Source organism: Xyrauchen texanus, chromosome 24 (assembly GCF_025860055.1).
Source record: "Xyrauchen texanus isolate HMW12.3.18 chromosome 24, RBS_HiC_50CHRs, whole genome shotgun sequence".
NCBI lineage: Eukaryota > Metazoa > Chordata > Actinopteri > Cypriniformes > Catostomidae > Xyrauchen > Xyrauchen texanus.
Window position 1 is genome coordinate 40,228,627 of NC_068299.1, and position 12,702 is coordinate 40,241,328.

Genomic DNA, 12,702 nt, shown 5'->3' on the forward strand with positions numbered 1-12,702 from the left:
CCCCAAACCTCATAACTGTCCAAATGATAAATGTCTACATTGCGGGATGATGTAAGCCACGTAAGGCCTACACCAGTGCTTCATACAGCCTATCATACCCAAGGAATATACAGATCGTTACATTTTCTATGATTTTGAAACACGATGTGATAATGGTAAACATATAGCAAATTGTGTGTGCCATGACTTTTGATGGTGAGACATTTGAATTTGGAGGTGAGGGATGTGTGAGACAACTCGTTTGGAGGTTTAGACAGCCGAGGTACAAAAATTACACTTGGATTGCACACAGTGCAAGCGGGTTTGACAACTTTTTAATTCTGGAGTATTTTTGCAATGCAGGACTCCAACTTAACATAGTAATGCAGGGCTGTAGAACCATTTTCATGTATGATGAGACTTTTAGGCAACGTTTTATCGATTCTTACTCATTCCTCCACATGGCTCTGCCTAAGATGCCATCTGCGTTAAATTTGGAAAATGAAGAAAAGGCTTCTTTCCTCACTATTTCAACAGACAGGAAAATCAGACTTATAGGTCCATACCCTGCTAAAAACTACTACGGGTACAACTCCATGACAGATAGTGCCAGGACAAAATTTGATCAGTGGTACTGAAACAGTCGATGGTGAAGTCTTTGATTTCAAAAAGAGATTGGCATCTACTGCATGAATGACGTCGTTTTATTACGTGAAGCATGCATTAAATTTAGAGATGAATTCCTACGATGCACGCAGATAGATCCTTTCAGCTACGTGACTCTTGCTAGTTGCTGTATGGGTGCTTTCAAGACGCAATTTCTCTCTAGAAATACACTGGCTCTGACACATAATAATGCATACGTCAATCAGTATAAGACATTCTCTAACATCTCTATTGAATGGCTTGAGTATGTGAAAAAACACGTGACGTAGACATTCACCACGCGCTAAATCACGGTGAAGTGAAATTTGGAGGGTACTTTGTTGATGGATATTACTGAAAAAGATGGTGTACTAAAAGCTCTAGAATTTGCCGGATGTTTTCACCACGGTCACGAAGTGTCGTTACAGATCTGACTATGTAAACCCCTGTCAAAAGTGCCTTTTGGAGTGCTCAGGATGCAGTTTATTGACAAGATTGATGTTTTGCAGAACGCATACTGTTTAGACGTTGAGGTGATGCATGAGTGTGTATGGAAGAATCTTAAGCAAACTGACCCTCATGTAATTGCGTTTATGACCACTTATTCGGCACCTGAGAGACTGAAACCACGTGATGCACTCTTTGGGGGGCGTACAAATGCTTACAAGTTGTACCACAAAACTTCAGAAAATGAAAAGATCAGATATGTTGATTTCACGAGTCTTTATCCTTACTGTCAGGCTCGAAAAAGCTACCCTGTTGGACATCCTGAAATAATTTTCAAGGATTTTGAACCCCTTGAAAATTATTACGGACTTATTAAGGCCACAATGCTACCCCCCCCCCCGAAAATTGCTTCATCCTGTGCTTCCTTACAGGTGTGCAGGGAAACTTACGTTTCCTCTATGCAGAACATGCATTGAGAAACAAATCAATGTTACATCTTGTACGCATACAGATGAGGAGAGGTCTATCTCAGGCTGCTGGGTGAGCATTGAATTGTTGAAGGCGATTGAGAAGGGTATCTTGTAATGGAGGTCTCAGAGGTGTGGCACTTTGCAGAGAAATTGGAAACACTGTTTTCCGATTATGTAAAGACCTTTCTGAAATTTAAACAGGAGGCCTCAGACTATCCCTCTTACGTAGTCACCGATTCAGACAAAAAAGCCTATATCGATGATTACTTTAAAAAAGAAGGGATTAACCTCGATCCTGCAAAGATCTGTCACAACCCTGCTCAGAGATCTAGCAACAAATTGTTGCTGAATAGTCTGTGGGGGCGTTTTTCAATGAGAGAAAATCTACCCACTTCTAAACTTTTGAAAGACCCAGAAGAATTTGCTCACATCATATTTGGCTGTCAGTATGACGTTAAATATTTCACATTCGTGTCTGATGAAATTGCGCTGGTGCAGTACAAACATGACGATGGAGCCATGTACAACACACGGGATGTGAATATATTTCTGGGGGCCTTTACAACAGCACATGCACGGTTAGAATTGTATAGCCTTATGGATAAATTGGGTGACAGATTGTTGTATAGTGACACAGACAGCGTTATCTTTATCTCTAGAGACGGTGATTGGGAACCTCCTCTGGGTCCTTATTTAGGAGATCTGACTGACGAAATCGGCAATGATGATCTCATCACAGAATTTTGTACAGGAGGGCCTAAAACATACGGATATCGCACTGCAAATGGTAAAGTGTGTATGAAAGCAAAGGGTATAACTTTGAATGCTGAAAATTCTATGGCGATTAGATTAGACACTTTGATCGGTCTTGTTGACAGTTATGTAAAATCGTATGACACCAAACATGTCCTAGCCTACACAGACAACATCGTGAGGAATAAAAAGAACTTCACTTTGCAAAACAAGTCAGTTGTTAAAAAGTTTCAAGTGGTGTATAATAAGAGGCTGCTTTTCCCTGATTATACAACTCTACCATATGGCTACTTATAATTTTTAAACCACCGCAGTGTGCGGGAAGTTGATGGTTTTGATTTTAGACTTCAACATCCTTTTTCATGTGTAATAAGTGGACCTTCAAATTCTGGAAAGTCTTATTTTGTAAAAATGTTGTTGGAAAATGCTGTAAATATGATTTCTAAAAAGATTGAAAACATTGTGTACATTTATGATTGCTGGCAACCTATGTATGATGAACTGTATAAATTGTATAACATTACATTTGTGGAAGGAATACTGCAATCTCTGAATGATGATGTTTTATTACCTGTCAATAAAACAAATCTGTTAATAATTGACGACATGATGAAGGAGGCAAGTGGAAACTCTGAAGTGGAAAAGTTATTCACTCAATACGTTCACCATAGAAACCTCAGCGCTATTTATATTGAGCAGAATTTATTTTTCCAAGGTAAATCGAGCAGAACCATCAGTTTGAATACAAATTATTTAATATTGTTTAAGAATCCTCGTGATAACAATCAGATAAATGTGTTGGGAAAACAAATGTACCTCGGAAATACAAAATATTTTATGGAATGCTATCAAGATGCTACCAACCAGCCTTTTGGATACCTCATGATAGACTATAAAGCAAAAACCCCTGAATGTTTTCGTCTCAGAACGGGGTTGCTTTCAAACCAGCCAGTAGTTTACATTCAAAAAAGAAAACCGTGATTTTGGTAAAATGTCTGCTAGACTATCTATAAACCTCCCCCTGTTAAAAATGCTATTTAAAGCGACCCCCTTGCAAAGGCGTCTTATTATGCAATCAGCATCTGACGAGCTCATTTTAACATTGTGTGAGATTGCATTTAATGTACTCTATGGCACAATCCCACTAACGAACCAGCAACACAAACGGTTGAAGAGGAGAAAGACTGAAATTAAATACATAGCCAATAAAAAGATTGGTGTGTCCACAAAAAAACGCATGCTCAACCAGAAAGGAGGATTTCTTCTACCGCTTTTGAGCATAGCAGTCCCCTTTATTACAAGTCTGATAACGGCTAAACAAGGTTGAAGATGGAGTATGCTGAGAAGCTGTTTTTAGTGTCTCAAAACCAAATAGATAAACTGAAGATGTCCAATACCCGAGAGTCTATTCAACAAACCGTGGAAGACGATCTGGATGTTGCTATAAGAAATATTTTGAATAAAGACAATTTGGATACTCATGAGAAGGCTAAGCTTTACACCTCGGCTTTACAAAGATTTTTAACGGTCGTTAAACAGGGTGATCGAGATAGTAACACATTAACGCTTGCATTAACATCCCCCAATGAGTCTCGCAAAGAACAAACAATCTGTTAACCCTGTTGAAGATATTATAGCAGATGTATTGAAAATGTCCCGTTGAGATGTGTGAAAAATGCAAGATACATCATGGATAAAATGTCTAAAGCCAAAGAAATGGCATCTTGGAACGATTCGGGGGAGTTTGTATTTAAAGGCATTACTATACAGGGATCACACGTGATGGATCTTGTAAAGAGTATTACGGCTCCGCATAATATTAGGGATGACCGTAGACCTCATGGATGGACTGAGTTTTTGCAGGCAATTGCTACTTTAAACATCCCCTATTCAACAGTGCCAAACCATAAGGTTAGACGTGTAATAAGTTCATTTAAAACCAAACCGTCTACATCGCCCTCTACCTCTACAGGTCAAAGAATGTATTTAAGTACGCCTTCTTCTAAGGATTCAGATGCATCACCGTTTAAATCACCGTCTCTTGATCAAAACTTATGGCTGTCATTTTGATATTGTATAATTGTATATTCATTTTTGTACAAATTAATCATATGGTATTCAATAAAGCTATGACATTGGTACATTTGACATTGTGCTCTTTTTATTTATTTGAAGCAAACATTTACAAATCATGTGTTTAACATAAACGTTTCACCCATTTGCACACATTGCATACACTTAAATGTAGTACTATTACAATGAGTTATCCTTAGTTTTTTCACAAAATGCGATACATATTCATCATTTTTAATTAAATCATCGCTATAAAGCATCATAACATCATCATAAGCACGACCTCGAATCATATGATATAGAAAGAAAATACAATGATGACCGCATGTGTCAGACATAAAATGCTGAACTTGTTTAGCTGAATATTGAATGCGTGTTGAATTCGTTTTTAGAAAGGCAGTGATTGATACAGGAAAACGAATAAAATCAGGACTATTACCGAAACTGTCAAAGAAAAATGCTGAACCATCCTTATTTATGTAAATTGCTAACCAGTGTTCACCGGGGAGATGTGCAGGGTCTGTGTTGATTATGGCTGACGTAGGTAATGTTCTTAAGGGGTCCTTCGGTAAATGATCACACGGTAGTACTCCAAGGAAATGCGTGTTTTGTGTGATTCTGTCTATAGCCGCTGTAAGTTGTATGGTATTCATGTTTTCAATTAATAGTAGTCAACAAGTACCTGTCTTCGGTTTCTTGGTTAACTTCAATGATGTTGTCAAAAACAGCATAAACAATCAGATTAATGGTTCTTGGAAGCGGTTGTCTGAAACGTACTTCTAGTCTGATATTCCCAGACTTAACAAGCGAGATGTGTTGACAACATTCTTCGTCTGGAGTGAGGTTGAAACCATAACGTGTATAACCCTGCAGAAAATCTTCTCTGTCGATTACCAACGCTTGGTTTTTTAGATGTCTTCCAGACGAAAGTGCAAGCTGGTAAAATTCTCGCACGGCGGTGCCTGCTCCAAAGTCAGGTTGTAAAGGTTTGGCGGGGTGTTGCTGACCATCCACATAAACAGCTAGAAACTCCAGATCGTAATGCTTAAATGCAAAAGGGTTTTTATCGTATGCCCCTGTAAAAGCATCATTATCGACCATACCCAATATGATGGATTTGGGTAATGTACTTAAAAACAGGTTTTCCTGGTTTGATACACGACCTCCAGCTGGTATGGAGAAATTTTTCAGGCAGACCCTGTCAATGGGGTATTTGGCAGTTGTTGAGAGTAGTGCTTGAGCGTGCCCCAGTCTCACTCCTGGTGATACAGATACTTTTTAACAAACAGAGAAGCTGTCAAATTACGCAGTTTGTATGCTATAGCATCACTCCTCATTAGACAAAATTCATCTTTGCCTCTTGTCAGATGGATTTTAATGTCCACCCCATTAAGCATTAGTTTTTCTTGAAAGAAAATATCACTGTGTATTGGTGATAAAAGCTCAACTACTGCACTTTCATTGCTAAAGGCAGCCCTCTTTGTCAGACCAATGTTAGCCCCTGCCGGATCGCCTGCATCCATATGTCCGGCAGAATCTTTGTAAAATAAACCTGCTGAGAAAACACTTTCTAATGTATCTTTACCATAGTTTAAAAGGCATTCTATAATACATCGATAGGGGTAAGTGATTGTACTCTGCGAAATTAACCTATCACCAAGCGATACGTCAACCTGTGAAAAAATAGTTTTTCCTGGATAATTGACCAGTCCAACAGGAGTCCCATCTCTGATGATTTGAACCGTCCGGATTTGTGATTTTAACACGCATGTAAAGCAGTGTATTATTTAAATCTATATAATCTTCACCATTCCCCGCTATGAAAAATTCCAATGGAGCGCTGTCCGATATCGCAGATAGAGGAGGGATTTCAATGTATGTGTTTTTTTCAATAGCCGTCTGCGTCATCGGTACTGTAAACAGATCCAGTTCGGATTTAATACACTCTTCGGACATGGTGTGTAGTAGTGCCATGGTTTAGAATATAGTTTTAACAGATGAAAACGCTTCACAGCTCTCTTTCGTTTCGTTGCCTAACTGCGGTTTTCTTAGGGGTTTCCTGGTTTCTTTACCGCTTGACCACTCCTCCCTCCTCATTCCAGGTGGTTTAGACCTCCGTTTACGTAACATAACCATTAACCCCGAACCGCCTTGAGATTTATCATTATTATTAAAGGAATGTGTCATAGCTCTGGTAACAACGCCGCTGGCTATGTATTTAGCAGCGTTTTTAAGGTGTGGTTTGGCTATGCTGAAACCTCTTTTAACAACGGAAGAGCCATTCGAAACAAACCCCTGAAAAGGCCTCCGAGCCCCGCCCCATACATGACCCTCCCCAGAAAACCCCGGCATTCCACCGCCTGCTTGAGTTTTATAATAGTTTACATAATGAGTGGGGTCCATTTGGTACGGATTATATATAATACGCCATTTTTAAAGGATCGGTTGTTTCACAGGCCTGAAGTGTAGTTTAACGACGACTTTGCCGTAAGAAAATGGCACTTCCCTGTTTCTGTCGTCTTTGAGCTCAATACAAATCTCTCCAATAGAATGTTTATTCACTGACACGTAGTGTACTCTGTCATATGCAACACTGACTATTTCACGATCCGATCCGGTTATATGTACACATCTCAAAAGCGGGGCATGTGCATCACCCACAGATTGATATTCGATAATATCTTTGTACATGTACATGGTGTAAAACCCTCCATTTATGTCTGCTTGGTGTGGCACGTACACTGGCGTAAAACCGGGTTCGATGCTTTCATTTCCAGTATAATCATTTACAGCTACCAATGGTTTCTTCGGTATTACACCCAAAATAATGGCTAGTTTACCGTGGAATGTTAAGGAACTTCCTGGTGCCGCCATCATGAACACTTTGTTTTTCACATGATCGTAGCCAAGACGTGCATGCCGAGGTAGCATAGCATTTAGCTCCTTAATTACAAACAAAACTTCGTCATAAGAACCACTTTTCAGCTTTATCTTCACAAGATGACTGATTCCGTCGATAACCTCTCTGAATTGGACTTTCGCATCATCATCAGTAATAGTGTACCATGGGTGTTCAATTTCAACCACACCCACCTCCCAACGACCTTTTAAGTTTATAGGTTTGGCTAGTCTTGTTCTGTAATTTGAAATTTGGTTTTCGGGGTAAAGATCTAATGAAGCATTGCATGGCAATGTAACATAAAACCCTGCTTCATCCATGACTGTTTACTGCAGAAATGAAGTCAGGTAACAAATGTTTTATTTTTATATACTTTAAGAGGTTTGTAGATCTACAACAGCTTTTTCATTAACCCAGCTGTCAAACTTCGGAGGCCACCCTACCCATCGTACGAGCACCATGGATCTTTTACCGTGCTTCTTCTTGTCTAATAGCTTTTCTACTTTAAAAGCTTTGTCCTTATCCACAATAATTTTTTGTAACTCCTCTTCATAAAATGATCCATCGATAACGTCGCCATCGTAATCAGATAGTTTGTAGACTGGTGGTTGTCGTGGTATACATTCGGTTATAGTGAAGAACTCATCTGTGTAGTTTTGTTCATAACCCTTGGTAAAAGGACCCTCATCTTTGATATTCTAACCACGTCGCCGATTTTGAATTTAAATACAGGCATCTTCTTACACACATTACCATACAAATTGTCATAGACGACCGGTTCATTTTCTTTGTTGACATCTACAGGCCTCATTTTAATACTTCTGTGATAACTATTGTTGTATCCTTGAATAATGTCTTGTAAAACATTGATGTAGCGTTTAGAGTTTATAGCTGTTAAATAACGCCACATCCATCCTTTTAACGTTCTATTAAAACGTTCAATAACGCTTGCTTTCAATTCACTCCCCGTGCTGAAATGGTAAATGTTGTGTTTTTAGTTAGTTGTTGGAAATGCTTGTTAAAAAATTCCTTCCCTTGTCAGTCTGAATTTTCTGAGGGATTCTACCCTCTTGTAGTATTGAATTATAGGCACTGGTCACCGCCAATCCAGTCTTGTTCTTTATACAACGTACCCATGCATATTTGCTAAACACGTCTATACATGTGAGAAGAAATTTAGTATTGTCATTTTCCGTAGAATATATTGACATATCTACCAGGTCCATTTGAAACTGTGTATCAATACCATAAACAACGACCCTATTCCTTTTAAAATGATGTCGCAGTGGTCTGTGGAGTGTATAAGCATCTTGACTGGCTAACCAGTCTGAAACTTCTTTATCTCTTAGCAAATCACCACTTTCCTCTAATACACCACGTTTTAATCTACTCACACCCCCTAAAGAGCCAGGGTTTGATGGTGTGTAGTACACCTTATGCAATTGCTCGGTCAGGTTAACAGATCAGACACCACCTAAATAATGAAACAGTGATTCTATAAAAGTATCCTTTTATTTTAAAATCAGGGGTAATCATACAATACATGCTTAAATAGTCAAATAGAAACACCAACATCAACCAATGTCTAGATATTGTAGGAAATTAACGCATGTATCAGTATTTTTGTCAATCAGGTAATTAACCAAGAGTATCAACATTTTCAAAGACATGACTATCACTCCTTTCGTTTATTGACAATAACATCACACATGTATCCGTCACAAATGTACATAAGCATATTATATCAGATATTTTACAGACATTATCGCATTCAAACAATGAATTTAGAATGTTTTTAAGCAACAAACAGGGAGAATCATTCTGGTAGGCATAGACTTGTATCATTTCAGTCCAATTGTTTGATAGACCTCTGACTATATCCATGTGTTTTTTTAGACAAATCAGCCGTTTGTTAATATAGGCTTCATTTACAAGCTTGTTTTGTCCAGAACGTTCGTCATTAATGATTTTATACAGCATATTGGTTATTTCACATTGAAGTCGATGTCTCAGAATAAATGTAATCAGTCCAGTAGCTCCGCAGCAGTTCCCCATTGTTAGCATCAAACTTTGGACCCAGCCGAACAGCCTTTCCAACCGTCCACAGCGTCGTAGACAGCCTGTTCACAGGTATCATTCACCAGCTTCTCACGGATTTCACGTACTCTCTGTAGAATGTTCGGCTCCTCTCTTAGTTCACACAACACGCCTTCGACAACTCCATGGATTCTCTGAGGATGCGGTGTCAATCCAAATGGTTTTAAAGCCTGGCCGATGACTTGGTTTAACACAGGTTTAAACAGTTTACTGGAAATTTTTTCAAAATGAGTGTAAAAGAAATACTTGTCAGGATCAAACAAGCACGTGTGCTGGATCTGACTGGGGTGATCCACTTCACAACCGTAGCACAACTCTTTTAACTTTAAATCGAGGAGATGATCCAGAATGACCACTATGACTGCTTTTATGAAATTGAACCCCTTCACACCAATAATGCCATCCGTGTCGTCCTCTCCCTTAAGAGCCGCTGCATCCGGAAGTGGGCATCCTGATCCGTGGGATGAAATGAACGTTAGATTGCTGTAGCCAAGCTCCATGCAAAACTTGTCAAGCCAATGGCCGATGTCAGAAGACCCTACAACAGGGTCATCTCTTGCTGAAGTATCTGGGTCATTGGGTGATGCAACGGGCCAAGGAAGATATGTAGTAAAGTCTTGAGACATGTTGGTTTGAATGTTGGTTTGAAATGCGGTCAGTCACCGCCAGCCTTTAAGGTCTGTAGAAGGTGGGCGGTGTTACACGGTCACTCCCACGCTTTTTCGGGGTCAAACAGGCTGACCTTAATTACATTTTATTGGTCATTTGCATCACACCATTTAAATAGTTTGTCTATCTTTGAAAAAACATCATTCAGTATAGGAATATCTTTCCACTGAAACAAAAACTTCATTTGGAAACATTCATTGTGCTCTGTCTCTGGGAAAGGACACCCTCTCTCACTGAGACCCTGTTTGTCCTCGCTGGTAAGTACGTAGACATGGTCAGCCAACCTCTTGATAGTGTGGTTACCAAACACACGGTCTCTTGGAAATGATTCTGGAGATGCTCCATTATTCAGATCCCTCCAAACACGATTGTAAAATACATCCCAGTCCTTTTCCGTGAAATACAAACAATGGTCTTCATCCATTGCATCACCCTTGTTGAATAACTTAACAGTACAAGATGTTCTGTCAAAGTCGCATACACACAACTGTGTGTTGTTTAGATGAAATTCATATTTCAGATCTTCTAACGGCTCATGGAGAGACCTGGTCATGCCTGGACCATGACATCTCCTCGGAGCCCAATATATCTTAGTAAGTCTTTTACATCATTTAACATTGTTTTTTAGGAGTGCTGGGAGCAGCCATTGCACAAGTGGAAATCACAAAATACTTGCTGAATAGTTGCAATGAACAAACCTAACCCTTTTTAAATACACCAATGGGGGTATCAGAACAGACACGCCATATCACAGCATGTAGCCTACAACTGCCGGAGGGAGGGGAGGGGGGCGGAGGGAAAGGTCAAATGTTCAGCAATTAAACCATAAATCAGGGCCATAAATCATTTTTTGTCACAACGTACATAATACATACTACTGACGTCATTTATCATCAGAATTCATTTCTTTTTCAGTGAAACAAGTCTTTTCACCAATGTCATTATAGGCGGCTATGCATTGAAAAAGAAAGTATTACCAGTCAAATTGCTTTATTATTGTATATAGCATTATATAGCATGTACTATAAGACATATGCATCATTTTGTTGAAGAAATATGATAGCTAATGCAGAACTGTGTAAGCGAAACGAAAAAGCTCTCAATGAAACCAAATCTACATTCTAAGCTTCAAAATCTTTTTGAAGTCATTTTTCATCAGAATTCATTTCTTTTTCAGTGAAACAAGTCTTATCACCATGGTCATTATAGTCAGCTATGCATTGCAAAATTACCAGTCAAATTGCTTTATTATTGTTTATAGCATTATATAGCATGTACTATAAGAAATATGCATAGTTTTGTTGAAGAAATAAGATCGTAAACAAAACAGGGTAGCCAAAAATGAAAACCTTCTCAAATACCAAATATAAATTTTGTATGAATTGAAAGCTCTGATTCATTTCTTATATTTTCATTATCAATCAAACATGAGTTTTTCAAGATATTAAAGTCAGCTATGCATTGAAAATATGAGCATTATATGTTAGAATATATCACGCTACATTATTGCATTTATTATAACATAGTCATTTTGTTGAAGAAATATGATAGTTAATACAGGTCTTTGTAAACGTAATGAAAAAGCTCTCAATGAAACCAAATCTACATTCTAAGCTTAGAATTATTTTTAAAGTCATTTCTCATTAGAATTCCCTTCTTTTTCAGTGAAACATGTCTTTTCACCAGTGTCATAATAGGCAGCTATGTATTGCAAAAGAAAGTATTGCCAGTCAAAATGCTTTATTATTATATGTTTGCATGCATTATAAGAGATATTGTCATTTTGTTGAAGAAATATGATAGCTAATACAGAACTGTGTAAACGTAACGAAAAAGCTCTCAATGAAACCAAATCTACATTCTAAGCTTAAAAATCTTTTTGAAGTCATTTTGCATCAGAATTACTTTCTTTTTCAGTGAAACAAGTCTTTTCACCAATGTCATTATAGGCAGCTATGCGTTGAAAAAGAAAGTATTACCAGTCAAAATGCTTTAATATTGTATATAGCATTATATAGCATGAACTATAAGAGATATGCATCTTTTTGTTGAAGAAATATGATAGCTAATACAGAAATGTGTAAACATAACGAAAAAGCTCTCAATTAAACCAAATCTACATTCTAAGCTTAGAATTATTTTTGAAGTAATTTCTCATTAGAATTCTGTTCTTTTTCAGGTCTTTTCACCAGTGTCATTATAGGCAGCTATGCATTGAAAAAGAAAGTATTACCATTCAAAATGCTTTATTATTATATGTTTGCATGTACTATAAGAGATATACATAATTTTGTTGAAGAAATATGATCGTAAACAAAACAGGGTGGCCAATAATGAAAAAGCTCTCAAAGGCCGAAAATCTATATTCAAAGAATTGAATGCTCTACAGAGTCAATTCTCATCACTTTATTTTCAACTAACCATGAATTTTTCAAGATATCAATCATAGAAAAAGTGAGCATTATATGTTAGAAAATATCATTGCTACATGTTTGCATGTAGAGATATAGTCATTTTGTTGAAGAAATATGATAGTTTACACAGAAGTGTGTAAAAATAATGAAAAAGCTCTCAAAGACTACAAATGAAATATGATCGTTTCCACCAAAAATGTGTCAACATAAAAAAAGCTCTCAAAGACCAATTAATTTTGTAATAATTGAAAGCTCA